General features: G+C 46.0%; 1 protein-coding gene across 17 annotated transcripts in view; it reads left to right on the forward strand.

Annotated features, from left to right (window-relative positions):
* ptprdb (protein tyrosine phosphatase receptor type Db) overlaps positions 1 to 26,249 on the forward strand; it is a 317,622-nt gene that overhangs the window by 70,323 nt on the left and 221,050 nt on the right. The window lies entirely within an intron of this gene.

A 26,249-nucleotide genomic window follows, 5' to 3' on the forward strand; every position in this document is an offset into this window, starting at 1 on the left:
ATTGACAAACAGCACTGGGTCACATATGAGGCCGTTTCCGTTTGCACTGTGCAGTAAGCAGCATAGAGACCTAAATGTCTGGCAGAAGCTGAATCCGCGTGGAAATGCCGTCCAGTGGGACGTCAGCGCCCCTCTAATGGTCAGGAGCGCTTACGCGAAGCAGATGCTTCAGTTTATTCATCTCTGTTATTAATCCCCGTACGATGCCACTGGGAAGAACCACCGGCCCTCTCAATTCTGTCCAGCACCCTGAGATGCTGTGATGTCAGCCACAGCTTCAGACATGCTCGGGGTGCATGGAGGAAGAGAAAAAAAGAAAAAAGAAAAAAGCTGCAATTAAAGCTGCTCGCTGGAAAGGCTTGTGGATCGCAAGGAACACAACGGCTTCCCCGGGAGAGACAGACAGATGGAGGTTTAGAGAACTGCGCTCGGATAAAGCAAACGCTGCCCCACACAGCATGCCCGCGGGCTTCGGCTGGATTCCACCGCGCGACACAGCGCAGCTTCCCCCTGGCGCTCTGTCTACGCCGGACGCTAGCTTTGCAGATAGCTTCTTCTGCGTCTTTTGACTGCGTTCAGCAGAGACCACGGACTCAAATTAGCGCTGTGGAGGAGTGTTTGTGCGCGGACCGGTCTTTGATCACATCTTTTCAAACTCCCCGGCCACCCACTTCACTCCTTGCGTAATTATAATTGCTAATAGTTAGAGACCTACTTTATTCATTCTTAAAGTGAAGAATCTTTTTTATGAATCATGGTGAAATAGCTGTGTAAAAAAAATAAATAAAATAGTATATGCAGTATATTGTCCTGTTAATAATCCAGGCAAAAATGTTTATTCTTTAACTGGAACACTACCCAACCCATCGCAAAACCAAACCTTGCTTTTTTTAAATTTTCCTGCTTCAACCGGTTACTTTTAACGCACGATTAGCATCTTATCACCGTTCGGTCCCTGAGTAGACATTTGAACTGCAGCTTTTTTCACTTTTTTCCTTCTTTTAATATACCGGCCAAAGGCTCCATTAAAAGCGATATGTCAATCACAGCCCTTCACACGGAACACGGGGTGGGGGGGGGGGGGGCGATGCAGGGAGAGGCCGTGACTCGGGTCACCAGTGCTTTCCAAAGCCGTTTTTATTATCCCTCCATTTTAGACTTCCCTCAGCATGAGGTCAGCGGAACCTTGTGTACGTGTCACAATACACCTCCCCATTCATGCATGCTGATAGGCTAATTGCCACTTAACGGCGATCGACTGTAACGCTCCCTCACTGCCACGTGCTCCTTTCAGCATGGTTGTTAGGACTACACACGTGTGAGTGACAGTGGCATATTTTTTAGAGTGCTGATCCTTAGTATTTAATCAGTAGCTCACTGCATTCTTGCTTACTTGCATTCAAGGTTGCAAAAATTATTTACAGCAGGGATGCAAATTTAAAAAAAAAGTAAATAGATTAAAACATTGCCCTCTTTGGAAGTGCCGTGTGGGAGCACTGTCTGCTCGGTCAATGCTTCAGAACCCCTGTAACAAACCCCATGAGTTTTTCAGCCTTGAGGAGATGGCCTGTCTGTGTCATCTTTTGATTCTCCATCACCTGTTGTCAGGTGACTTGACCAGTTATATTAAAATTTTTTTTTTTTTTTTTAATCCTCCTGCATGCACTGTATGGCAGAAGGGATCGCCCTGCCATTGATTCCCTGCCTGTTGGGAATGCCCTACCTGTTGGGAAATGCAGTGTAATTTGTGGTTATCAGGTTTCCCCAGTGGAAGACGGTCTCTCAGAGATGCACGGGTCAAACTGTGGACGATATCTGGCTGCCGCTCAGACCTCTCTCCCGAGCGCTTTGCTGATGGATGCTTCCTCCTCGCCGTCGGTCTCTGCGCAGCCAGACTGAAGCCGATGTCCGATTGTAAATCCTGATCCGGTGTTGCTCCGTGAGCGCGTACGGGTAAATTGAAAATCGTACCGAGTGTATTGCGCCTGTCTGTGTGGAGCGTCCCGGGCCAGACACTGGTGCACTGGACTCATTTTTTTGGTTTGAAATTCCACCCTTCTCTGTCCCTGACGTCCTCTCGATATCTCAGGGAGATGAATTGCTTTAATGCGGGTCACAATTACCCGCTACGTGCGTGGTTAGTCAGATGGCTGTGCTAATCCAGTGCCTGTGGGGGTCCCGGGGGGACCATAGACTGTAATGTGTGTTTTAATCAGGGGCGGGCAGTGAGCTGAATATCGGTTGGGCGGAAGACTTCCCCTTAAACTCATTATTGGTCTCAAACCGTTTTCAGTCGTTTTCTTTGATTACCAATACAGTAATTAATTCACAAAATACTCAATACCATCAGATATAGCCAGCTTTCTGCATTTAGGCCATTTTGCACATTTTATCAACATAATTTGAGTATGCATGTACAGTAGACCTCTTCCTTCTCACTCTGTAACAATATTCATGGCAAATTTTAAAAAATCTTGACACCCAGATTTTGTTATTGCTGGTCATGCTGAATGCTAACATGGAAGTTAACAGAGTGCTGTATATATATATTGTTAACAGTGCTTAGTGATTAAAACAGATTTTTATAAATTGTATTTATCATTGAATCTACCTAACACAATGTGCAGAAGCTGCGTGTTACTGGCCAGTTGGTTAGTCGGATAATTGGCACGCTTGTTAATCAAGGAAATTGAATGAAAACAGATTGAGACCAACGATTGGTTTTAAAGGAACCGCCACTGGTTTTAATCGCCGTGGGTCAAAGGCTTTAGAAAAACTGGTCATGACCTCACAGCTAATCCAGTGCCATTGATCCGGTTATTTGTAGTGTCGCACTAGTGCCGTGGTAACCAAGCCCTTACCCGTCTACAGCTCTCACTGCAATGGCAGCACGTTGGCACTGTATAAAAACCGTGACCACCCAGGACATAATATGCAAGTAAAGCAGCGGTAAGCAGAAAGCCTGTCATTCAGATGAGCGGACGGGCGAAGGGTTGAGTCTGTTCCCGGCTCGTTATTGCTTGTGTTCGCGCTTCTGCGTCTAAAGGAATCCCACTTAAGAACCTCAAACAATGGTCTTAATCTCTCCCTCAGCATCTGCATCACAAGGGGAATTATTAGTGAGGTATGCAGGGACCTTACCCTGTTTGTTTCTTTAACATTGTCTTTAATATAAACAACTGAATTGTACTCACACATCTATTTAGCAACCTAAATATAATGTATAGAGACATGATTCTTTTTTTACCTTAAGATTATCTTTCTTACCTTTACATGGATTGAAAGTGCCTCTGTTGATTTTGCAACTGTCTGACCAGGTCCTAATTTTCTGGTCTGTGATTAATAAGTCAGCACTGGTAATCGAAACCTACATGCAGAATTCAACAGACCTAGAGACTTTGCATTCATTTACTATTATTATTATTATTATTATTATTATTAATAACCTCAGACCTCAGACCCACCAGTATATTGCAGGCTCTTGGGCATGGTGGCCAGTCTAGGCATGGAGACTAGGAGGTGCGGCCATTTAAAGCAGGTGGTTATCAGGGGGTCAGATTTGCAGCTTGTGCAGGGCACTGGGGGTCACTGCCCCATATCTCTATGAGGTGTGATGTCGGGTTGTTAAAGGCCCCAGCGGCGTCAAGACCTTTTTCACATTGCATTCGACAGACAGCGGACTGCTCTCTCTCTCCGGACTGCTCTCTCTCTCCGGACTGCTCTCTCTCTCCGGACTGCTCTCTCTCTCCGGACTGCTCTCTCTCTCCGGACTGCTCTCTCTCTCTCCGGACTGCTCTCTCTCTCTTTCTGTGTCTCTCTCTCGCTCTCTCACTGTCTCACTCATTCACTTTGACTCTGTTCACCAAACATCACAGACTATCTCTCTCTCTCTCTCTCTCTCTCTCTCTCTCTCTCTCTCCAGACATTTTGTGGACTTTGCACATCACAGCTTGACAGACCTCGTTGTACGGAAATAGAAGCTGGATCTCATAAACCACTCACTCTCTATTTACTTAAGAATTACCGTCTTTTCATGGATTACAAACCACTACATTTCTGCAGAACGGCATCGGTAATGATATAGATGTACCATATTTAGGTGTGGGGGGGGGGGTAAAACGCCCCCTCTTCCGCGCCCCCCCCTCCCTCCCTGTTGTCGGCGGGTGACAGCACGCGGCAGACACTTCTCACCGCTACGTTCGTCGCTCTGAGTCACATGGAAAAGTGTCGCTGACGTTTTTCTTCGCGCCTTCTCCAGATGGCTTCTCCTCGGCTTTGCCTCACAAACCCGGACGTCCTGACTCACAGCGCCTCCTGTCCGCGTCAGAGAGAACTGCAGCCGCCGCGCGGCGGACACAGATACAGCCGTGCGTACCCGCCAACGTCCAGCGCGCGGACGCCGTACGCATCACACCGCGAGGAGGACTCGGGGGGGGGGGGGGGGTGCCGGGGAATTTTAATGTTAGCCAGCAAAATATTTATTACATCGTTTGTCATAAAAAATTCTATTGCACGTAGAACCAAAGTGCTTAAGATGTACAGTCCTCACATGCAGCTCTCAGTAACTACAGTCCATCGAAATGTAAAGGAGAGGAAGAGCTCTGAACGTGCTCTTTCCAACGCAGCGAGCGCTACACACTCTTGAACAATCTGCCGTCTCTGTCTCGGCTTGCGTTGCGATGCCAGATGCCATTTTTAAGAAGGTGATGTCATTATATTGCAAGGCCTGGAACACTCTTTTCTGGAACAGCTCACAACATTTTTTACATCGGTTCTATTTATACAGCCGTATATATACTGAGGTAATTCAGGGTATGTATCTTGGTCAGTGGTAGTGCCTGACCTAAGAATGAAACCAGCAGTCCTTAAGGATACAAGCCCAGTTCCCTAATCATTATCCTACACATTTGCCTCGTTGAGAAGTTACGGATTATGGATTATTGTTTGTCATGCAGGCATTAAATGTTCATACTTCTCATTCTGTGTATGCATATTACAGGAACTTGGTGGTAAATGCTCTTGCTTGGTTCTCCCCTCAGTTTATGTTAGATTCAACCTTTAGCACTGGCTCTTAGTGTCAAAAAAACATATTGAAAGACACTCTTGTAGGGTAATTCAGACACATACTGTAGGCCTTTTTCTAACCTTTCTTATTCACTTAACTTTCCAATATGTTTTTTTTGTATAAATATGTCTTTGTCAAAAAAACATAAAATTACAAATGCTGAACGAGTCAAGGTCCTAGTCTGAGAAGCCGTTTCCGTGGTGATGTCCAACACTTGTCTTGGACCAGCTTGTGTACTGAGTCATACAAACACATGGAAAGTAGTTTACTGTCGAAGTCAAAGGTCAGGACAGAAAATAGAGGGGAAAAAAATGCCTGAGGTAATAGAAAGAGTTTCAATACCGGGCTGGCTTTTAAACTCAAGGTTCATTTTCCTCACGCGGGTGAATTAGGGGTCCGTGCGTCACTCCGATAGCAGCTGGTGCTTATCAGACCTGAAGGGCACAGACAGTCAATGGCTGCCTCAAGGAGGCCGAATCTGAAGGCGGCATTTTCACTACTTTCACAGTTTTGCACACTTGTCCTTCGCAGGCGTGTCCCAAACCGAAGTCATCGAAAATAAAAAACAGAGTCCTGATGATAAGGTGCCTTATGGCAGTTAAATTCGATGGTAGCATTGATGTGTCACATAGGATATCCCGTAGATCTGTGACGTCGCCCCTGCCTTAAAAGTCCATCCCAAATCCGTCGCCTTTGGAGGTTCCTTGTTAGGGGGCTACCTTCAGAGTGAGCTGCCTTCCATTTAAGATGCAGCCAATGACCCCCCGCACCCATCGCCCCAATTTTGTTTTTTTGCTTCTATTCACTCTCATATGTTTCACTTTGCAAAGCAGAGTGCTTCAAAACCTCGACTCATTTTTTGATGCCAAATCCAAGGCTGATTCACAGAGAGGTCTGCATGTGTGTTTCAATATTCAAAACTGGGTTTCATTTGTCCTCGTGCAGCCTAACTACGGAGGGCGGGCCTCCCTTCTGTTCTTCCTCTCTAATCCACAGCATGCTCGCCTTGTCCCGGAAATTTGCAGTGATTAATACCTTTGAATGCGCGAGAGGGTTCAAACCACGCTTTGTCAAAAGAAGTTTAAATATAATATTCATCAGCGGTATAAATCTGGTGTTCATCATCAGCTTGGCTGCACAATGCAGTACCTGCGGGACGGCTGAAAATGGAATACCAACTGCAGCGGGAGCTGAACGTGCTTACATAGCCCGAGGGAGGGAACAGCCAGGTAATCAGAGCAACGCACAGGTATCTGAGCTGACCGTTGGACATGATGACTTAAACTGCAGCGCTAACCTCGCTGTGTAGAATCAGGGCGGCTTATTGACGCAAGTCACTGTCTCACACACAGACGCATACAAGCACATGCACGCACGCATGTACATACGCGCACTCACATGCTCGTACACACATGAACATGCACGTGCAGGCACATTATTTTAATGCTGGGACACACACTTTCTACTACTTTTAATGTTTTAACACTGTGTATCCTCCTGCTGCATGTTGTTAAGTGTAGGACACGACAGGTGAGCGCTTCTGTGACATCGCAGAAGACAATGCTGGCATGCCAACTGCCAGTTGAATCGTCACATTTGTAAGCCAGCCCTCGAGCTTGCTAACGGTGCTTGAGTCATTGGCTCATTTTATTGAATCTTTTTCAGTGCATTTTAGTGCTAAACATAATTTCTAAATGCCAGATCTGAACCCTGAAGTTAAACATAACACACACACACACACACGCACACACACACTGAGCTCCGTCAGAAATAAGTTTTCTGAAGGAGCAGAATGCTGAAAGAAAAAACAATGGCGCCTACGTGTCTACAGCAATAATAATAATAATCCCACGCTGAGGCAGGCCTGCTTTGCCCCTGCGCAGTATATTATAATACCCAACAGTCCCAGTACAGTGATCCAGATCCCTGGCTCTGAAACCAGAAACAGCCACCGGGTATGGCCATGTCCCTTCTGCCCACGGAGGCATCGTGGCTCCAGCTCTCAGCCGGCCAAAGGTTAATTGGCGAATGCCCCTCGCAGAACAGCGAAACTTCCTCTCTTGTAAGTCACTTTTGCTCTCAACCACGAAAATATATGAAGCCGGTCTCCCCCCGCGTCTCTTCCGTGTCCCCCGCGCGGACGGTGGCTACAAAATGGAGGCTGGCGGTCGTGGGTCCCCGGAGCCTCTCTGGTAACCTTGAGCAGCGTGCTTAACCCAAATTGCCTCGCTCGATAAATCCCCTTCTCGGACGTAAACGGAGAACCCGGCTCGCGCGCTGCGCCGTGCGTGTGTGTCAGCTCGGATAAATATGTCAGCCCGCTCCGGGCCGGTAAATCAGGCGAGGTACCGTAATCGCACACCCAGGTGCAGTGGAGGACCGGCGCATTGACAGTCCGGACAAGGGGCCGCCATGCGCGATTCCCCGCCTTTTTTTTACGACGTCGAACGCGGGCGCAAGCTGGAGCACGGCGACGCGGTCGTATCTCAGGTTTTTACGCCTCGGTCTCCCCGGCCGGCGGAGCTGTTTGCTGTCCTATTAGCGCCGGGCTCATGCTGGCTAATTTATGGCCCTCGTTTTTTTTTTTTACCTGGGGGGGTGGCAACAGATGCTCGCACTAAAGCGCGGATCCAAAGTCGTTGTGGGGGCCGGAGCAGGAGCTGCCAGTCACTCTGTCGAGCGACGGAGGCAGTCAAACCGCCAGATCGCAGCGGGGGGACGCGTTAATTCCACACAAGGAGAAAAGACAAAATCCACACAACAGAAAATATTAAATCCACATAAGAGAACAGACAAAATCCACACAACAGAAAAGACTAAATCCACACAATGAAAAAAGACAACATCCACACAACAGAAAAGACTAAATCCACTCCTCAGTCCATTCAACGACCGTTACCAAGCGCTGCGACTGTGGTCACATGCACTGGTTGGCACTTGTCGCCTGGCACCCCCCCCCTACCCACCCACCACAAACACAAAACAAAAAAATTATAGCAAAGCTATTGGCAGCGAAATTCAAAGCTATCCTGTGCGTTCGTATTTTTAATGTAGCGAGGACATATGGTCTTCACTGGATCGACGTCCCACTTGAGCTTATTGCAGATAAATATAGCATGGGCATTCAGTCATTCAGAATCCATCCAAAGAGTAGAAACTCAGCCATGCCCCATAATTCACTTAAATTATCACCAAAGACATAAGGATACACTATGCTAATGAACAGTCAGAGTTTTTCCATTTCACCACTTTTGGCTAAATATTGACACAAGATGAGTTTCTGACTGTTTCTACCTTTTAAAAATGTTTGCGGAAATGAATTATACATGTCATAACTGCAATTACCCGGCTGTATCTCCCGCCAGGCTTTTGATTGTATAAATGAATGTGAAATGAAAGCAAAGTCCTCAGCTGTGAGCCGGTGTTTGTACAGTTTGATTTCTCTGCACGCCGCCGTTCCTGAGTGCAGATTGCACTTCAGTGGGAATGAAAGGCATCGCTGAGCTCTTCATTGGCCACCGTTAAGAGCCAATCATTGACCCCACTGTTACGCAAATGCTTTAATCGAGATACTTTGCTCCAAACTTGTGTGTTTTTAGCCTCCTTTTTCATGTAAAAGTATGTAATGTATGTAATGATTTTTAGCACCAGTGCCACAGTGTGGCGGTTGTAGCATAGTGCTAGAGAACTGGGCTTGCCGTTCAAAGATGGTGGAGTTGATTCCCAGCTAGGGTTTCCTGCTGTATCATTGAACAAGATGCTCAAGCTGAATTACAGTTGTATTTAAAATTGCATGTTACAATGTAATCTGTGTAAGTCGGTCTAGATAAGAACATATGCTGAAATGTAAAGGAATTACTCGTCTGCTACCATAATGCTGTTGATAGGACATTGCTGTTGCACCCTTGAGCGAAGAGGCTTCACTTCAGTTTCTAAAGTAACGCTGCTGCTGAAGTATGAACATGCTATAGTATTAACTGCGAGCTCTAGGTGAAGATATCATTGTGGCAAACACGCCTGCCACAGGCCATCGAAGTGGCTTTCTTTGGGGCCCTCCAGCACAGAGACACAGGGAGATGATGTTAAAACAGTCCACATTTATTCCACGAGGGTTTGGCAAGATGGTAACAGCCAAATGAGCAGATGTAAAAACCCTGTCATGACAGAGCTGCCTGGTGTGGGTGGGGATGGCAGATTTAACCTGTGCGCAGTGATTACCTCACTACGCACAGGTGCAGCCACTCCTGTTCCTGGGTCCAATTAGCCTGGCCAATTATCTAATTCTTCACCAATTATCCAATTGGCCAGGTCTAATTAGCTTGACCCAGGGCAGGTGTGGCTGCTTAAACCAGCCATCCCCACACCACATACCCCCAACGCCAAACTGAGGCCAGGGAAAATCACTGGCCGAAGCCTACCCCCCCCCCACTCCCAACAAAGCAAAAGACAAACAAAAACAAAAACTCCAAACACGCTAAAAAAAGTCAGGGTGGGTGGCCCCGGAACAGTCCAGTACATGCCGTGACCCTCCTTCTGACGACAAGGCAGCCCTTCTTCCTCCTCCCTCCCGGAGCACGGGAAGTCCTGGGCTGCTCTGCTGGCTGGTGGGGGCGTCACCGGCCTGGGCTGTTCCAAGGGCTGTGGTGGGGTGGCTGGGCTGGTGGGCTGGTGGACTGGCCTTGTGGTGCTGGGGACCAGGAACCCTCGTGGCTGTGGTGGCCGCCAGTCGGCTCTGCTGGCGGGCGGCTGCGGCTTATCCCCTCATGGGCTCCGGGCAAACCAACCAGGCCAAAACAAAGAACTAAAAAACAACCAAATGGACGAGAAAGGAAGCAAAACGGCGCGGCCACCGCTCGTGCGCCGCCCGTGGCTGACCCGCCTTCCCGGCCAAGTCCAGCTCACGGCGCGACCACCTCTCGTGCACCGCCCGTCGCTGACCTGCCTTCTCGGCCAGGTGCAGCTCCTCAGCGTCCCAGCTGAGGATTGCCTCCTTCCCCTCCCTGGTCATCTTCAGCTCCCCATTTTTGGCCCGGAGGATCCGCCCGAAGCTCTGTCGGGAACACCTCAGCCGCCCCTCCTCCAGTGTGCTTCCTGGCTGGCCCTCCTGTGCCTCTTTGCTGTTCTGGAGGAGCCCCACGTTGGGCGCCACTGTGGCAAACACGCCTGCCACAGGCCACCGAAGTGGCTTTCTTTGGGGCCCTCCAGCACAGAGACACAGGGAGATGATGTTAAAACAGTCCACATTTATTCCACGAGGGTTTGGCAAGATGGTAACAGCCAAATGAGCAGATGTAAAAACCCTGTCATGACAGAGAGCTGCCTGGTGTGGGTGGGGATGGCAGATTTAACCTGTGCGCAGTGATTACCTCACTACGCACAGGTGCAGCCACTCCTGTTCCTGGGTCCAATTAGCCTGGCCAATTATCTAATTCTTCACCAATTATCCAATTGGCCAGGTCTAATTAGCTTGACCCAGGGCAGGTGTGGCTGCTTAAACCAGCCATCCCCACACCACAATCATCTTAGCATTATGATGCATGTAATTATAAATCATCAGAAACATGACACCGTAGGTCAATGACAGTCTTTTGATAGTCACAGCAGTCACTCTGAATGCAAGGTTGAGGGAGTAGTGTGGAACACAAGTTCACACAGTGAAATGACTTCAGACCGGGTGAGCGATAGGACTTCGATGAGGCACATAATGGGTGTTTTGTAAATTCGGTAATCTTTCCCTGAAGGTTGTTTACACTCTTACAATGTCACTTTTCTAAGCCAGTCATGCATACAGTGCTTAAGATTCCGGTCTTGAATGCAGATTTGTTTGTTTTTCACTTGAGACAGAAAAAAGTGACCCAAAAGTGACATTTTAACTGATTCGGTGTGATTTGTTTCATGTACCTCGGTCAAAATAATCTTTTTTGAAGTGAATATGAAATAAACAAGAAGTGATTAGAAGTAGACAAACAACTCATTTTGAATGCAGTGAATTGTTTCATTTTTAGATGTGTTTACTGCGGATTTGATGGAAGTACTACTTGGCCAACAAAGGCTTTGGTTTTATTGACAGTGAACGTGAAGCCAGTCAAGTTCCAAGTCACAGTTAATCTTTTTTTTCTCTCCCTTTTTTTGAAAGCAAGTCATAGTCACACAACACACTGATGAACTGGTGCTATATTTGAAAAGAAGACAGATGAACATGTCGCACTCATGTAGTAGTGCACCTTGTTGAGGTGCATGTCGCTGTTGATGTATGTGCTTCGTGCATTTACAGTTCAGTCACAAAGTCTTCTGAGCCAAGAGAATTAATAATTTCAAAACTATAAACGTACTTAGTGTCATCACAAACAAATAGATATGAAATTGAGAATAGCAGTTTCAATGGAAGGGTAGCTAGCATCCTTTTTTGCCTACTATAAATGCTTTTCATTACGCTGTGCATGATTGGTTGATGTTTATCCTCACAGGTTTAATTAATCACACGCATCTCGCACGCAAGCTCTAAGGAAACAACTGTCCAGCACTTCCCATAATGCACCATGCCGTGTGCTTGTTCACTTTAATAAATGAGCATTGAGCCTGAACAGAGGAAGAGAAACTGTACGGGGGGAGTGGGGGGGTGGAGGGGAGGGGGGGTGGAGGGGGGGGGGGTGCAGGAGGCTATGCTAAATTGTGCTTAGTCTGAAGCTGCGCTGCCCCAGTTCTGTTCAGGCTGACGCTCTTCCTCCATTACTTCCTCTAATTCTGGTGAAATATCCTCGTCCTGCTGTGGGCCGGGCCCCCGGGGGGGGCATGAGTAAGGCGGCACGCGGGGTAATGTCCTGCTGATGCAGCACCGCGCGCTCTCATTTAAAACACGCCGGAGACGGGCAACGGCAACGGTTACCGTGGCGATTAATGCTCCTCCTCCAAGGCTGCTCCGCGGCAACATGCCGTTTAAAAAAAAGAAAAATTTCTTCTTTTTTTTCAGAATAGCTTCTTTCTTTCAAAATAAGGTCTTCCTGTGTCTGCTGATGGTGATTGTGTAGTTAGTTCACTTTAGTTAGTTCGCCACCTTGAGCTGCCTTTGAATGCTTTTGAATTTGTCTGTGAGAAAAAAAGAGAGGAGAAAATACTCAAGTACTTAAACCTGAATCAGAGTTAAGGACAGACGTTGACACGAGCCAGGAATTCACTCTTTTCTCAGGAGGCTAGGAAACGGTTCCATTTGATAGAGGCAAACCGTGATGCTGCCCACAGTGTAACCCGCCATGTAGAATACATTCACAATAATGTGTACAGTGTGTGAATGAATACGCGCTTAAAAGCCAAATTAATTATTGAGGTTGCGTCCAGTGATTATTATGAACGGATGACCAGGCTCAAACGGCAAGTCTTTTTTTAAGGGGTTAGGAGGTTGAGTAATATTTTTTCTTGAGCACACTGCATGTTTTTCCCTTCCAAGGCAGCGCTCCTCTGGCCTTATTGATTATTTAGCCGAGCTTTCAGCCGCTCCTTTCCTGTTGGCTGGCCTCCGTCTCTACAGGGATTCGACCCTGATATTAACTGAACCGTGATTTAAAGCAGGCCTTGCGTGACCAGCAAAACAGCGCAATTTCTATTTTTTATTTTATTTTTGTCTTCTTTTTTTTTTACACCTGACTTCGTTTTGGTCAGTTTACCTGTAAAACCCAGGGGCTAGATTCTATCACAGAGCATCTTGGTCTTAGACTTATAGTACGAAGGCACGTTGTGGAGTTAACTGCATAATGTACAAAGAGGGACAAAATCCATGGGCAATAACTTCCTATATGGAAGAAGAAGAAAAAGAAGAAGAAGAAGAGGAGGAAGATGAATAAGAAGGAGAATATGGGAAATCATTTTGCCATTTTTACTCTTTTAACTGTGAGTTTGAGCAGATTACTGTGCTTGTGAAGGTAATCTAAACTGCCTTTTTTTACAACACAGTTTCCTGGAATTCATAAAGCTGACCCAGAGAGTCAGGAAGTGAAGATGATAAACCATAATGCCATATTCCACCCAGCTTCCCCTCCTCTCTGTGCAGTCACACTTTATTATAAAAGGACTTGTCTGTTCTTGTGGGCAAAGAGGTTATTACTTTCCTACTGCCTGTTCTTGAGGTTTGCAGACTGTACGCAAGTAGTAATATAGATAATGAAGGGCCTCTTAAATGCTGTGACATTATTGAATATCTACATGCAGTTTATTCACTCAGTTTATTCTCTATATTTGATCTGGATGGTGTGCAAACAGCAGACATGGGAATTGTATTACCTTACTTGATTACAGAAGATTTATACATTTGTCCAAAGCCAAGCTGTGCTTACGAATGAATGCGTTACCTGTTCTATTGCAGTTTAAACATGCCCTTAAAGTGTGACTGAAGGTCCATGAATCGGAGGAAAAGTTTTTTCGGCTGAACTTTGCAGAGAAACTGCGTTTGATTTGTACCTTTGTAGAATGGGAGCTGGTTTGGCAGCGCGGTGCGTGTTCCCTGTGTGTTCCGTGCGTGTTCCCTGTTCCCTGCGTGTTCCCTGTTCCTGCCTGTTCCGTGCGTGTTCCGTGCGTGTTCCGTGTTCCCAGCGTGTTCCCTGCGTGTTCCGTGCTCCCTGCGTGTTCCGTGCGTGTTCCTGCAATGGGCGCAGGATGTAAAATTAGAACATGACTCTGGATGTGTGAGGAACACTAATTTACAGCCTCTCAGTCTCGGGCTTCAGAAGTCTCTCTTTTCTCTTCACACATCTCTCTCCCCTGCTGTTCCTGAGCCGGAGCCCGGAGCAGGAGCTGTTCAAATGAGTCCTCCAAGGTGTGGAATCTTTTTTTTTTTTTACTTTTTGCAGCACAGCAAAGCGCATATTTACCTACCCGCACCCCTCTCTGTGGGGGGGAAGGGGGTGGGGGGTGCAATGAGCCACCTGCCATCACACTTTCAACAAAAGAGAAGCAAGTAAAGAGTCCCCTAAAATAAACACTTAGAAAAGCCTTCAGTTCCGCCTGCTCAGTTCCGAGATGCTCTTTCTCCTTTAATACTTACATCATGTATTTTGTAGACTTCCGTGGTCTGCCAATGTATTGCAATGAAAAAAAAAAAAAAACATCGACAACAACCAAGAAAGTGCCACAATAAAATACTGAATTTCATGGGAAAAGACGGCGAAATTACAACTTTAGTGGAGAACAAATTGCTCCCATTTCAGAGGGGCCATATTTTAGAACCTACACCCTGGGCTGGCCAGAGGAGGAGGCCCCCACCCCCACCCTCTCCCTTGGGGTATAGGCCAAGGTAAACTGAGGAATATTGTGATAAATCCTTTGTAAGAATGGCTGCATCAATACATTTGATTCAGAAATCTGATTGGCTGATTGCGTATTAATTACATTATAACCTGTTAAAAAAATGAACACTGGCTGATCATTGACAGCGTTACTTGTCGTAAACATAAAAGATAAGCCCATGGCTTAGTAGCATGCATTTGTATACATGTATTTTCCCCCCAATAACCTGTTGTTCTGTACTCTGGCACTGAGAGGTTGTTTCAGCCACTAGATGCTCTGAGGTCGACTGTTAAGCAGTCAGCTTGTAGCTGGACATTAATCATCTCAGTGAATCATGCAGTCACCAGAGGGCTGTCCGGTCCTATCACAGACGGGCCGGCGTGGGGCCACGCTGGTGTTTCAGCCCACAACTACGACACTGGATTTCAAATAGTCAGCTAATCACGGCTAAGAGTCTCGCACCCCTGGTCCTGTAACAGGGATCTGGCCCTCGAGGTGTTCATTCTCCCCCGAATTTCTCATTCTGTACTCGTTTAGACCCGGGACACCATGTGAGTGGTCTCTCCAGCCAGTCCGGGGGGTTAATCGGAGGGTTAATGAGCAGGCGGAGGGGGCAGCGTTGAGTCTGTGGGCTGCGTTGAGTGTCTTCGACCCCCACGCTCTTCGCTCAGTCCCTTTGTCGCGTCGCCCGTCCTGTTCCTCAGGCCGTGTGCCACTGATTACTGTGCCCAGGCTACCCGTGGGCACACCTGGAGGGCGAAGGGCGCCCAGGCTACCCGTGGGCACACCTGGAGGGCGAAGGATTGAGGACAGTTCACTAATGTTCCTGACAAACTGATGGCCCTGCACAGTAAAACATCCAGCCTTAAATCAACTCTCACAGAGTGCACATGGTCCCTATTGGACTCGCACGTGCGCTGCTGGAGTTGAATTAACACTGGGCATTTTTGCTGCGTGCCCACGTCTGATGTTAGCGGTTGTGCTAACGCGTGTGCACGGGCAGGTGAAATCTGCGGGAATGCTCCTGAGTGGGCTTCCTTGTGTTTAGAGATGGGTCGCTACCCAGCATGCACAGGGCCAGACATGGGTTACAGAGTGTGGAAATGTGCTGGTGCGAATAGATTTTTGTGAACAGCCACGAGCGATTGCATGATTTTATTTCTGCTGGATTTTAAACAAGCAATCGGCCTTGCGTACGCTAACCACAGTGGTTACTATGGCGACGTTTCACTATGGATTCTATCAGCGTGACTGGCGTGTTCTCATTGTAATTCTGGCCTTCTGACAAAATCTTTACAGAATGATGAATTTGTCTGTTTCTGCTGCATAGTTTGTGGAGGTGTTTGTTTTTTTAACGTTTACTTGCTCCTAAGTCTTCATGATTTGATGTTTAACAAAATCGCCCAAAGGAGAGTGTGTCTACGGTGTTGTTTACGGTGAGGGTCCAATTTAGCAGCAAGCTTTTTAAAAGAGCATTTTCCGCGTAGCTAATTAAGATAAGGATAAACACTCATTCATAATTTATTACTGAATTATTTTCTTTCCTTGAGTTTTGCAAATTGTTCACTTAATGAGCTGGTCATTAAGCACTTCAGTCAAACTTTTAGATTTTTTTGTTTTGCTTTATGAGATTGAGGCCGAAAGCTCGGATATGAAAAAATGATTTGACTCGCACAGTTTCAGGAGCTGCACTTCGGCCTGTATGAGGAAGAGGATGGCTGTGAGGTCACTGTTCCATGGCTCTTATTACAGGTAGATACGGGCACCTGACTGAACTCGGCCAATCCGAAAACAGATCAGGATTTCAGCCGCCCACCTGTAAACGCAGTCCAGCGTTCGGTTTTGGCCTCTCAGCCAACCCCCCCACCCCCCCCACCCCCTCATGGACCGAATGCCGTTTGAATGGAAATGTGGTTTTTCATCAACCCTCCCCCTGCACAGCCCCCCCCCCCCCAAACACATCAGTGGATTTGCAGACTGAGGGCTCTATAACCCTAACCCCCCCCCCCCAGGGAAGACTTAGGATGATGGCGGTTGGTGTAGAGAGGCTGAGGTTTGTGTGAACAGGAGGGTCAGATAAAAAGCCATTTCTTCAGTTTTATTTAGCCTGTCAATTGTGGACGTTTTCCCAATGAAACGTAACTGCTTCCTGGGTGAGACTCGTATATGAAAAGCCCAGGAATTGATTTCGCTTTTGCTCTTGTCAGAACACATTTGTGTTTTTTGTGTGTGTGGTGTGTGTGTATATGTGTGTGTATCTGTGTGTGCGTGTGTGTATGTGTGGGTGGGTGTGCATGCGTGCGTGTGTGTGTGGTCTGTGTTTGTGTCTGCGTGTTTATGTCTGTGTGTGTGTGTGTGTGTGTGTGTGTGTGTGTGTAAATCTGTGCGTGTGCGTGCGTGTATGTGCATGTTTGTGTCTGTGTGTGTGTGTTTATGTCTGTGTGTGTATAAGTCTGTGTGCGTGCGTGTATGTGCATGTTTGTGTCTGTGTGTGTGTGTGTGTGTGTGGATCTGTGTGTGCCTGTGTGTATGTGTGGGTGGGTGTGCATGCGTGCGTGTGTGTGTGGTCTTGTTTGTTTATGTCTGTGTGTTGTGTGTTTTGTGTGTGTGTGTTGTAATCTTCACAAGGCTGCGTGTATGTGCATGTTGGTCTGTGTGTGTGTTTATGTCGTGTGTGTATAGTCTGTGTGCGTGCGTGTATGTGCATGTTGTGTCTGTTGTGTATGAGTGTGTTGTGTTTGTCTTGTGTGGGGTATGTATTGGTCGTGGTGAGTATGTGTGTGTGTGTGTGGACTGTGTGGTTGTCTCCTTGTAATTTCCTTTGGCAGGCTTTCAGAATGTTGCTTGCATTCACAAGGCGTCATTGTCATGTACTTATTAATTCAATATATCGCTCATATATTGAGATCACATTCAGCAGCATGGTTTAATGGGTAAGCAAATTAAACTTTGCTGTGAATATTTAACTTGTAATTAAATGTTGATGTAGAAATCTAGTTTTAGCCTGTAATTAAAGCTTTGTATAAAACAGGGGACTGGCGGTAGGCCATTAAGACAAGGTCACTCAAATTGTTACTCCTCCACGGTCCAGTTGATGGAAAGGTATCTGAGTACTTTGAACTTGTATGACATCATGACATAAGACCTGTCACTACAAGCCATGACTGTGTACTAAGGCCCATGGCTAGCCTCATATCCCTGTCTTTCTACTGGTAATACAGTTTACAGAGAAGACTTCAAAATTAACTGTGACAAAGTGATTGCAATACATGTTATGTCAGTGTAAAGACATCTGTCGCAAGCTATACTCCCATGTCATGATCAGTTATGACCAGCGTTATACAACGGTTATGACTGTGTAATGTCGGCGTTATAGCATACAGTACAAGCCAAATGTTGCCAATTAGAAAGTGCCCAATTGTGCCTGGGCATTCATATTTATTGTTGAGCCTTGCAAATTGTCTTGGTCGTAGGTCAAATGTGTGTAGCATACCTATCTTCATCATGTTGAATGAGGACCGTCTGAATAGATCTTCTGGTTTCATCGGCTTGTTTTTTCAGTATTCTTTTCACCTTCCTCTGTGACACGCACTGTCAAATGTGAAGCGCTGTGATGCGTGATGCGCACTCTGTCCGAAACAATAAAGAGGAGGTCAGTGTAGCACGGCTGCAGATCTAATTCTGCTGGTTCTTGTCAGGTAACGTGAGAGGGCTGTGTTTAAGTGCATGGCTAAAACCGCCCTCTGATTGGTCAGATTTTGCACGCACACAGGTCTTGACACGGTGCAGCTCGTGTCTTGCCTTAGCAGCGTTGCAGGTGTGGATTCACAGCGGCTGAAAGGGGTTAGGGAGATTTCTTTCGGCGTGACTACGGGACAGTTCCTATTTACTTTCCTCACGTTAAAGACGCCCGGAACAGGAACAGGAAACGGGCTGCAGTCGCTTCAGTTGCGCTGACCTTCCTACACCACACCGCTGGCCCGCATTCGTATCGATCCGAGCCAGACACTAATCTTCCGGGGGGGGGGGCTAAGAGAAGGCTGCTCAGGCTCCTGTATTTCACGCCCAATCCAGAGTAATTACCCTGGAAATGAACGTGTTTTAGAGCGCCTGGCCTTGGTCCCGCCCATGAGATCACAGATCGCGGGTCACGGGTCAGTTATTTACGAGCCGACGCCGTCGTAAACAAGAAGAAGAACGGGGGCTTCTGCGACGTGAAAAAAACCGGAGCAGGCTGGGGGATGCTTCCTCAAGCGGCTGGTAGTGAGTCATCACGCTGGACATCCTCAGCGTGCGACTGTTTTACACAGGTCATGTGACATCCGCCATGACGTCATGTCAGAAGTGTCTTAACGTGACAACAGGCTTCATAACCGAATGTCATTGTTATAAGCTTATCGTCACATTTACGCACGCTTGCTGCAACGACTATGTCAGTTCTCGGGAGAAGCTATGCAATGCATTTTTTTTTTTTAAATGCATCATAAAGCAGCTGTGACTTCAAGTAAAGTAAAATTTTGACACTGATGCGTGGGACCGTTTTTCATTTCTCTGTGTGCTGCTGTGCCGCAACGTGGTCGTTTGACGTGGCGTAGAAGCTTCCGGAAGGAAGCCGTGTGAGGAACGCGTCGGCGCAGAGCAGTGCGAACACAGCCGCGCGCACATCTCCGAGTGTTTTGCAGGGAGACGAGGGAACGAGGGAATCTCAGCATGTGGTGAAATCTAGACTGAAAGGTGAGGAAGCTGAAAGGGTTCTTGGAGCGGAGCTTTTAAAAATCGTGCGGTGCCACGGGGAGCAAGCGAAAGCTCCACGTCCTGAATCGTTCGCCGTTTGTAAATTGGCAAAGTAACGCGCAGTGAAAACCGAACTGTCGGGGTAAAGAAAAATGATATGATACGTATGAAAATCCATTTGAACTAGACGGAAGAGCACCACTTTCATGGATTACATCACTATTCTTAAAAATGCTATCAGTGTTACTTCTATTCAGCTGTGTGCACTTGGTGTGAATGGAACACATAACACGGAGTCTAGACATTTTTTTGAGTGTGTTGTTAACCTACCTTTCACAAAAAGCTGAATTGTAGTCATTTACTTCTACTTTTCATTGGAATTGCAAAGCAAATGTTATAGGGATAGCAGATGATCCACATTCATTGTGTAGAGCTTTTTCTTCAGACCAAATAATAAAAAAAAACAATAAACATGTCCTCTTCGAAAGGAAATAGCATTGTGAAAATGTTGTTTGCTTGAGCTGTACTTGTACTCAATTTTCCCAATATGGCTTCATTAGCCCTCCAACGGATTTAATATCATTGGTTTTTTTTGCGGTCTGATAATTGAATCGCTCAGGTCTTCAATGTCCACGTCATCAAGGTTGTTTCACATGGCATAGTCAACACAAAAAAACCCAGAGCTGTCCTTTATCGGCCTCTCCACTCTGTGTTTATGGTTCCAGGATTAAAGACATCACTACCCGGACAGTCGTATAGAAATGAAGCCGGTCTTTTGTGCCACACGGAATTGCTTGTCTATTGTGCCTTCTTTAATTTAGAGAGGATTTCACCACTGAGCTTCCCTTTCAGATTGTAATAGTCGGGTGCTTTCATGGACCTTTTTCTATCTTTTTTTGTGTTGATTTAATGCTGTTTCTTCATTCAGCTCGGGAACTGAAATGTAATATACTTACCCACAGAAAGCACAAATCCCCTGCTTCATTGTCACTTTTTAATTGGAGGTTGTATTTTCTCCACACTGTTATTTCAGCTCCATTATTGTGTTTAGAAAATCTCCTGAAGCCCAGGTTCATAAAATGGCATTCAACACAATATGATTCCACACTTGTATATATATTTCAACTTATGTCTGTTCACGTTCCTGCCTGGAAGTCCAAATGGTGGTGATACACATTTCAGTACAACTAAATAATAATAATAATAATTCTTTACATTTGTATAGTGCTTTTCTCTAAACTCAAAGCGCTTTTTACAGTGATGAGAGAGAAACTCACCTCACCCACCACCGATGTGCAGCACCCACCTGGGTGATGCACGGCAGCCATTTTGCACCAGAACGCTGACCACACCATCAGCTGAGGTGGAGAGAGAGAAGAACTTATTCACGCGGGGCCATATTTCTAAAACCTCTCAGAGTAGTGATCGAGAATCAGTTAACCCCGGTTTTGTAGCCTAACCTTATCCATTGTGGGCTAAAAGACAAAACTCCTCCCAGATCAACAGCCCTACTCTAAAGTGCTTCGTGAACATGGGCCTCTGTCTTTGGCTGAAGGCTCCCGGATGCTAGCTTGCTATCAGCAGCCCTGCCTCTTGTTGATTCTCCCCGGCAGTCTGATGTTCATGCAGTCCTCAGGCGGGGAAGAGAGTGGAATATATACGCACTGGCTTCTGTTTATTTCCCCCAACTGCCAGGCAGATCGCTTTGCATTTAGCGCTGTGTTTGATAAAAGTGTGTAAAAATAGGCTGGAACAGCGTTGGGGAATTATTCACACCGTTTCTTTTACTTTTTGTTTGGAAGCAGGGGGCCTCAGTTTGTGTTGTGTAGTCGGTTTTAAAAGAGGTTGAAGTAGGCCTAGAGAGTAAGACATTTTCTCGGTGTACAATTTTAAGTTTCTGCTGCGGTTACTGCATTTAGTTTATAAACAATCTCTGATATTAATGATGAGTATATACGAAATGACGGGCAAAAAAAAAAATGTAATTAAAATTTAAAATGTTACAAATACTTCACGTGGCCTGTGTTTATGTGCAGTGATTCATAGAACTGAAATGAAATGTATGGTCTCTGAGCCAGTAAAGCCAGCGGGTTTTTAAACCTTTTCTGATCCAGAGACCCCCACCCAGGCTCAAAGGCCTCCAGGGGACCCCATATTTAGATAAAAGGGGGGCGGGGGGGGGGCTTCTATCTGTGCTCGTGCCACCTGGGTGGGGACCCCCTACTGTACCCTTCAAAGACCCCCCCTATGTTGAAAACCCGGGCACATAAGCAGTGAAGAGGTACTGTAGCCAACAAAGAAGGTATAGATACATTTAAACAGAGACATGGCGACCGCGCTGTGTATGTGTAGTCAGAATATAACATTGGCAAGTGTACTGCGAAACCAACGATGTCCATTTTTCAAGGGGTTAGTGTCTGCTGTCTGAATGCGCTGAAGTGGATTGCCTGTAAGTGACAGGAGCAGGCACTTAGCTATTCCCAAAGCAATAAATTATATTTCCCTTCTTATCTGAAGTGACACTCGGGATCTTCTTCGCCAGCTCGTGCCGCTGAAGCGGGGCGCGAATTATCTCTGAACGGGGCGCAGTCTCGCCCGTGTCCTGGGGAAGGAAGTGTGCGAAGCTATCCGCCATTTAAAAAAAAAATAAAACCAGAAACTGGCTGTGCCTTATCTGGGGGCCCTCTGTCGCTTTTAAGTTGGGGAAGAAAAAGAAGGGGAAAAAAAACATTAATTTTAAAATATGCACAAACATAATGTGTGTGTGTGTGTGTGTGTGTGTGTGTGATACATTTGTATGTATGTGAGTGGTTAAAAAGTGAATTGCCCATATCCCATATCAGTTATCCATGCAATGGACTCCATCATAGTGAATACAAACTATAAACAGATATCATCCAGCCGGGTGAAAAAAAATAAAAATAAAAATATAAAATGCCCCCGGTTTTTTATTTGTGTCTGGTGAACAGTTTGGGCACAGCTCTCATTTATTGAGCTATTGAAATTGCGAGGAAATTTTCCCCCGCGTCAGAGCGGTCCCAATTCCAGCGCTTGTATATCCTGCGACTCGGGGTTCTTCTCTCGAACGCTTAGCAGCGACTTGCTGGCATATATATTGCCTCTTCCCTGTCAGAGGATCTCTGCTTTATGGCCCCTGTCAGCTGCGCTTCCGAGATTTATAAGCGGCGGACTTAAAAATGTTATACTTGATAAATACCCCGACAGCAAATCACCATTTCCAGCCTCGCCCCCGTGAAGCCCTGAAGGAAATTCGCTGATAGTAATGCGAAAGAAATGGAACCGGATTGCGTTTTGCGCACTTATTTCCAGGACCAGAAATTTTAAGAATTTCAGCGGCTTCGCGGTACCAACTATGACATCACTCTAACTGAACGGGTTCATTTTTTTTTTTTTTTAAAGAGCAGTGTAGACCTTTATTTATGTCAGTGCCCAGCCAATACATAAGCAGTAGAATAAATATGTGCTAAATTCAAAATGGGAAATATACCCCATAATACACATATACTTATCAGGGCTTCAGCTCTATTTTATTCATCCATATATGCTGAGATCAATGTGTGCTTAGACACCTAGTGTAAGAAACGTTGGTAGTCATTGATTTTTCCACAAATCAAAGACTTACTGGTCTCCTTCACAACCAGAGTACGTAGGCAAAGTAAATTACTGTACCTAGATATGTGTAATTTGTGTAATTTGTGTAATTCCTCCATACATGTATTTATTTTAATAAATGCTTTAACTACAGTGTGTTTAGATGCTGACGGTAGATATTTTATGCTTTGCAAAGCAATGAAATTACTTAACGTCAAATGTTCTGTTTCGGTTGTGAAATTGTTTTAATTTTAGTTTTATGCAGTTTCTCTATGTGCCATTTTGGTATTTCCAAGAAACACAGACTATAAAAAGATAAAAGAAAGCCACAGACCACTAATGCTCCAAAACGCTGGTCGATATTTTGTAAATAAGTGATATTTTGGAGCATTAATAGTGTGTGGCTTACATTTTCTTTTAATAATCTGACTGCCATCAGCCAGCACCTCCTCAAGTTGTCAGATATGAGGCCCTTTCATTATGCATAAGAAACAAGGACTGGGAAAAAAACTGAATTGCTCAAACCAGCACCCCATTGAAGTAATGACTTCAGTTCTGTTTGGAGGCACTGGGTCCATCCAGCTGAGAGAAGGGGGGTTTCTGGGAGTGGGTGAGGTGCTTCACCACATAGGGAGGGAGGTGAGAAAGCGTGACCTGCTCACAAACTGAAAGAAAGACCAAAATGTGAGCGGTGAAGGTCGTGCCCTCTCAGCTGACTTCCTGGTGCCTCTGTACCCTCCAGAGCTCGCTGTACCTGCCCTATCCTCCCACCCCAGGACACCTGTCCTTTCACTGAAAGGGTTTTTCATTTGGGTTATGGATTTTCTTTGCGGCTGACTGTAATCTCTGAAAGTGTATCCCCCAAAGTATATGAAATAAGAAAACAAACCAAAAAAAAAAGAAAAAACAAATGAAAAAGTTTTTATTCCTTAAATAAATAAAAGGAAATATTACCCTGCATACAGAATGGTGTTAGCACAGGAGGCTATTACAATACACGCTCTGGGTCATGTGACTCAGTGCATGTGACTTGAGTGGTAAGGGTAATGCAGGCCAAACCAGCAAGCGCTTCAGAATGCAAATTGACTTTTTTTAATAGCCTTTTAATCTTGGCTTTCCTTTTAAATGCTACCAGTGATGCCACGTTAATTAATTACTTAGTAATGCCTAAGTAATTAATGGGTCTTTAGTTAAAAAAAAAGAATCTGTGGTTTGTGTACTGCACTGTTTTTAAAACAAGAAAATAGTAAGAAAATGGTAATGTGATTTGTTTATTATTATTTGTGTGTGTGTGCATGCGTGTGTGTGTTTGTGTGTGTGTGTGTGTACGTGTGTGTGTGTATGTGTGTGTGTCTGTGCGAGTCTGTGTACGTGTGTGTGTGTGCATGTGTATGTGTGTGTGGTGTGTGCGTGCTCTTGTGTGTGCGGTGTGTGCATGCTTGTGTGCGTGTGTGACAGAACTACAGGAGGTCTGTATCAGAGTGCTGATGCAGAGCAGCAGGTCATGATGATGAATGGCCCATAGGCAGGAGCAGGATGCTCACTGTGACCCAGAGTCCAGTGTTAGCAGGAGAAGAGAGGCTACCAGCCCTGAAATTCCAGAACCCAGCTTAAACTAACCTCAGAAATAACAACTTATCATGATATCATAATGATATATAGTGATGTCATAATGCTTCCTTTATTCCAATCTGCCCCAGTTGCTTTTGTTCCTTTGTTCCAACATCATCAGCTGGGATGCTGGGAGACGTAAAAACAACAGTGGTGTTCACATTGGCTTAATTTAAGCACTCCTAAATGAAGCACTCTCAAATTTAGCACTCTAAAATGAAGCACACTGAAGTTATGATTATTGACGATGGGTGATTGGATCAGGTCCTGTGTTATTTCTCCGGGCTTTGAGAGGAGAGATGGCGCTGGCTCTCTCTGGGTTTATCCTCCGGTCGGTGAAAGCTGGGCTTTGTTCTGAGTGGCTGGTAATGGCCGACCGTGTCCCCGGCTGCCGGTCATAAAGATGAAAAGGCAGTGCGGGAGGGCTCCCGGTCGTCCTTGACCTCACCTGCCGATGGCGGCGTGTAATTGGACAGCCGAGCGGGCGGAGCAGCCTCATCAGTTAGCCCCTCTCCTAACAGGAAGCTGTCACAGCTTTGACTGAGAGGATCTCACAGCGGTGGCCAAGACAGGCCCAGGAACTCCCATCACTGTAGATAACACACACACGCGCACACACACACACACACACACACACACACGCATACACATACACACTACGCATACACACCCCACACAAGCACGCCTCACACACACACGACACACATGCATACACATACGCACACACACATCACACCTCACTCACACACATACACACCACACACACACACACGCACGCATACACATACACACACACCACACACACATCACACCTCACTCACACACACACACACACAAACACATGTGACCAGGTTATCCCGGTGATGTTAAACCATGTTCCCCTGCAGGCATTTTTTCGCCAGCTATGTGAGAGGGCCTCCTTGGATTCACGGCCTAAGAAATGAAGACCTCTGATATTTTATCACCACGGAACTGATGAAAACCGAAAATAAATTATGAAGACCGTTAAGATTCCGGAACAGAAGCGAATCAGGGCTGATTTACACGTGGCACAGCGATATGTCATGCCCATTTTCAGACACACGTCACCGTTCGGAAAATTCAGCACTTTGGATTTTGACAGGGTTCTAAGAGACTTGTTTTTTGACATCGTCATAAAGACGTTAAGCGATACATGGGGTTCCTCATTGGCTGGTGTACGGCTGCATTGCATGAGATGTTCCCCACCGTATGTATTGAACTGCATAATTAATGTGCTAACCTAAACTAATTTTACTTCTCGCCAAATGTTTGTTTTTCGGAAAATGGGCAACAGTAGCAGGTAATTTTCCCCGGATCAGTGGTGTCACAATTTAAATTTTTGTCATTGTATAACTTCTCTTTGGAAGTCATTTAATCTCATAAAATATTGACTTTCCAAGTGATCTGGCTGTCTGAAATCCACTTTAATCATTATGATGACCTCCATTTCAGGAGCTTTCACTGTTTAAATGGTTTTGCAACAAAAATAAACAAGGAAGATAATTGAAAAAAAAAGGCCCCAATCATTGTAAGTGAACAGTTTCCCAGTGTTCTCTCTGAATGTAGAGGGGCTGCTGGGTCGGCTTGGAAACATACAAATGATTCCGCCATTCTTCCTGGCTTCCTAACGTCACCTGATATAAAATAAAATAAAATGTATACTGCCCCCCCCTGGTTTACGCAGGAATTGCACCAACGCTCTGAATGGCCGCAGGACACGCATGACAACCGTCTTCGCGTGATTTAAATGGAGTGTGTTTCCGGCCTTAGACTGAAGTGCGCAGGTCCCTGTCACAGTGAGGCCTCCTGTGTTTGAATCGTCCCCTCTGTTTCCGGCCTTAGACTGAAGTGCACAGGTCCCTGTCACAGGGAGGCCTCCTGTGTTTGAATCGTCCCCTCTGTTTCCGGCCTGAGACTGAAGTGCGCAGGT

Source organism: Anguilla rostrata, chromosome 5 (genome assembly GCF_018555375.3).
Source record: "Anguilla rostrata isolate EN2019 chromosome 5, ASM1855537v3, whole genome shotgun sequence".
Lineage (NCBI taxonomy): Eukaryota > Metazoa > Chordata > Actinopteri > Anguilliformes > Anguillidae > Anguilla > Anguilla rostrata.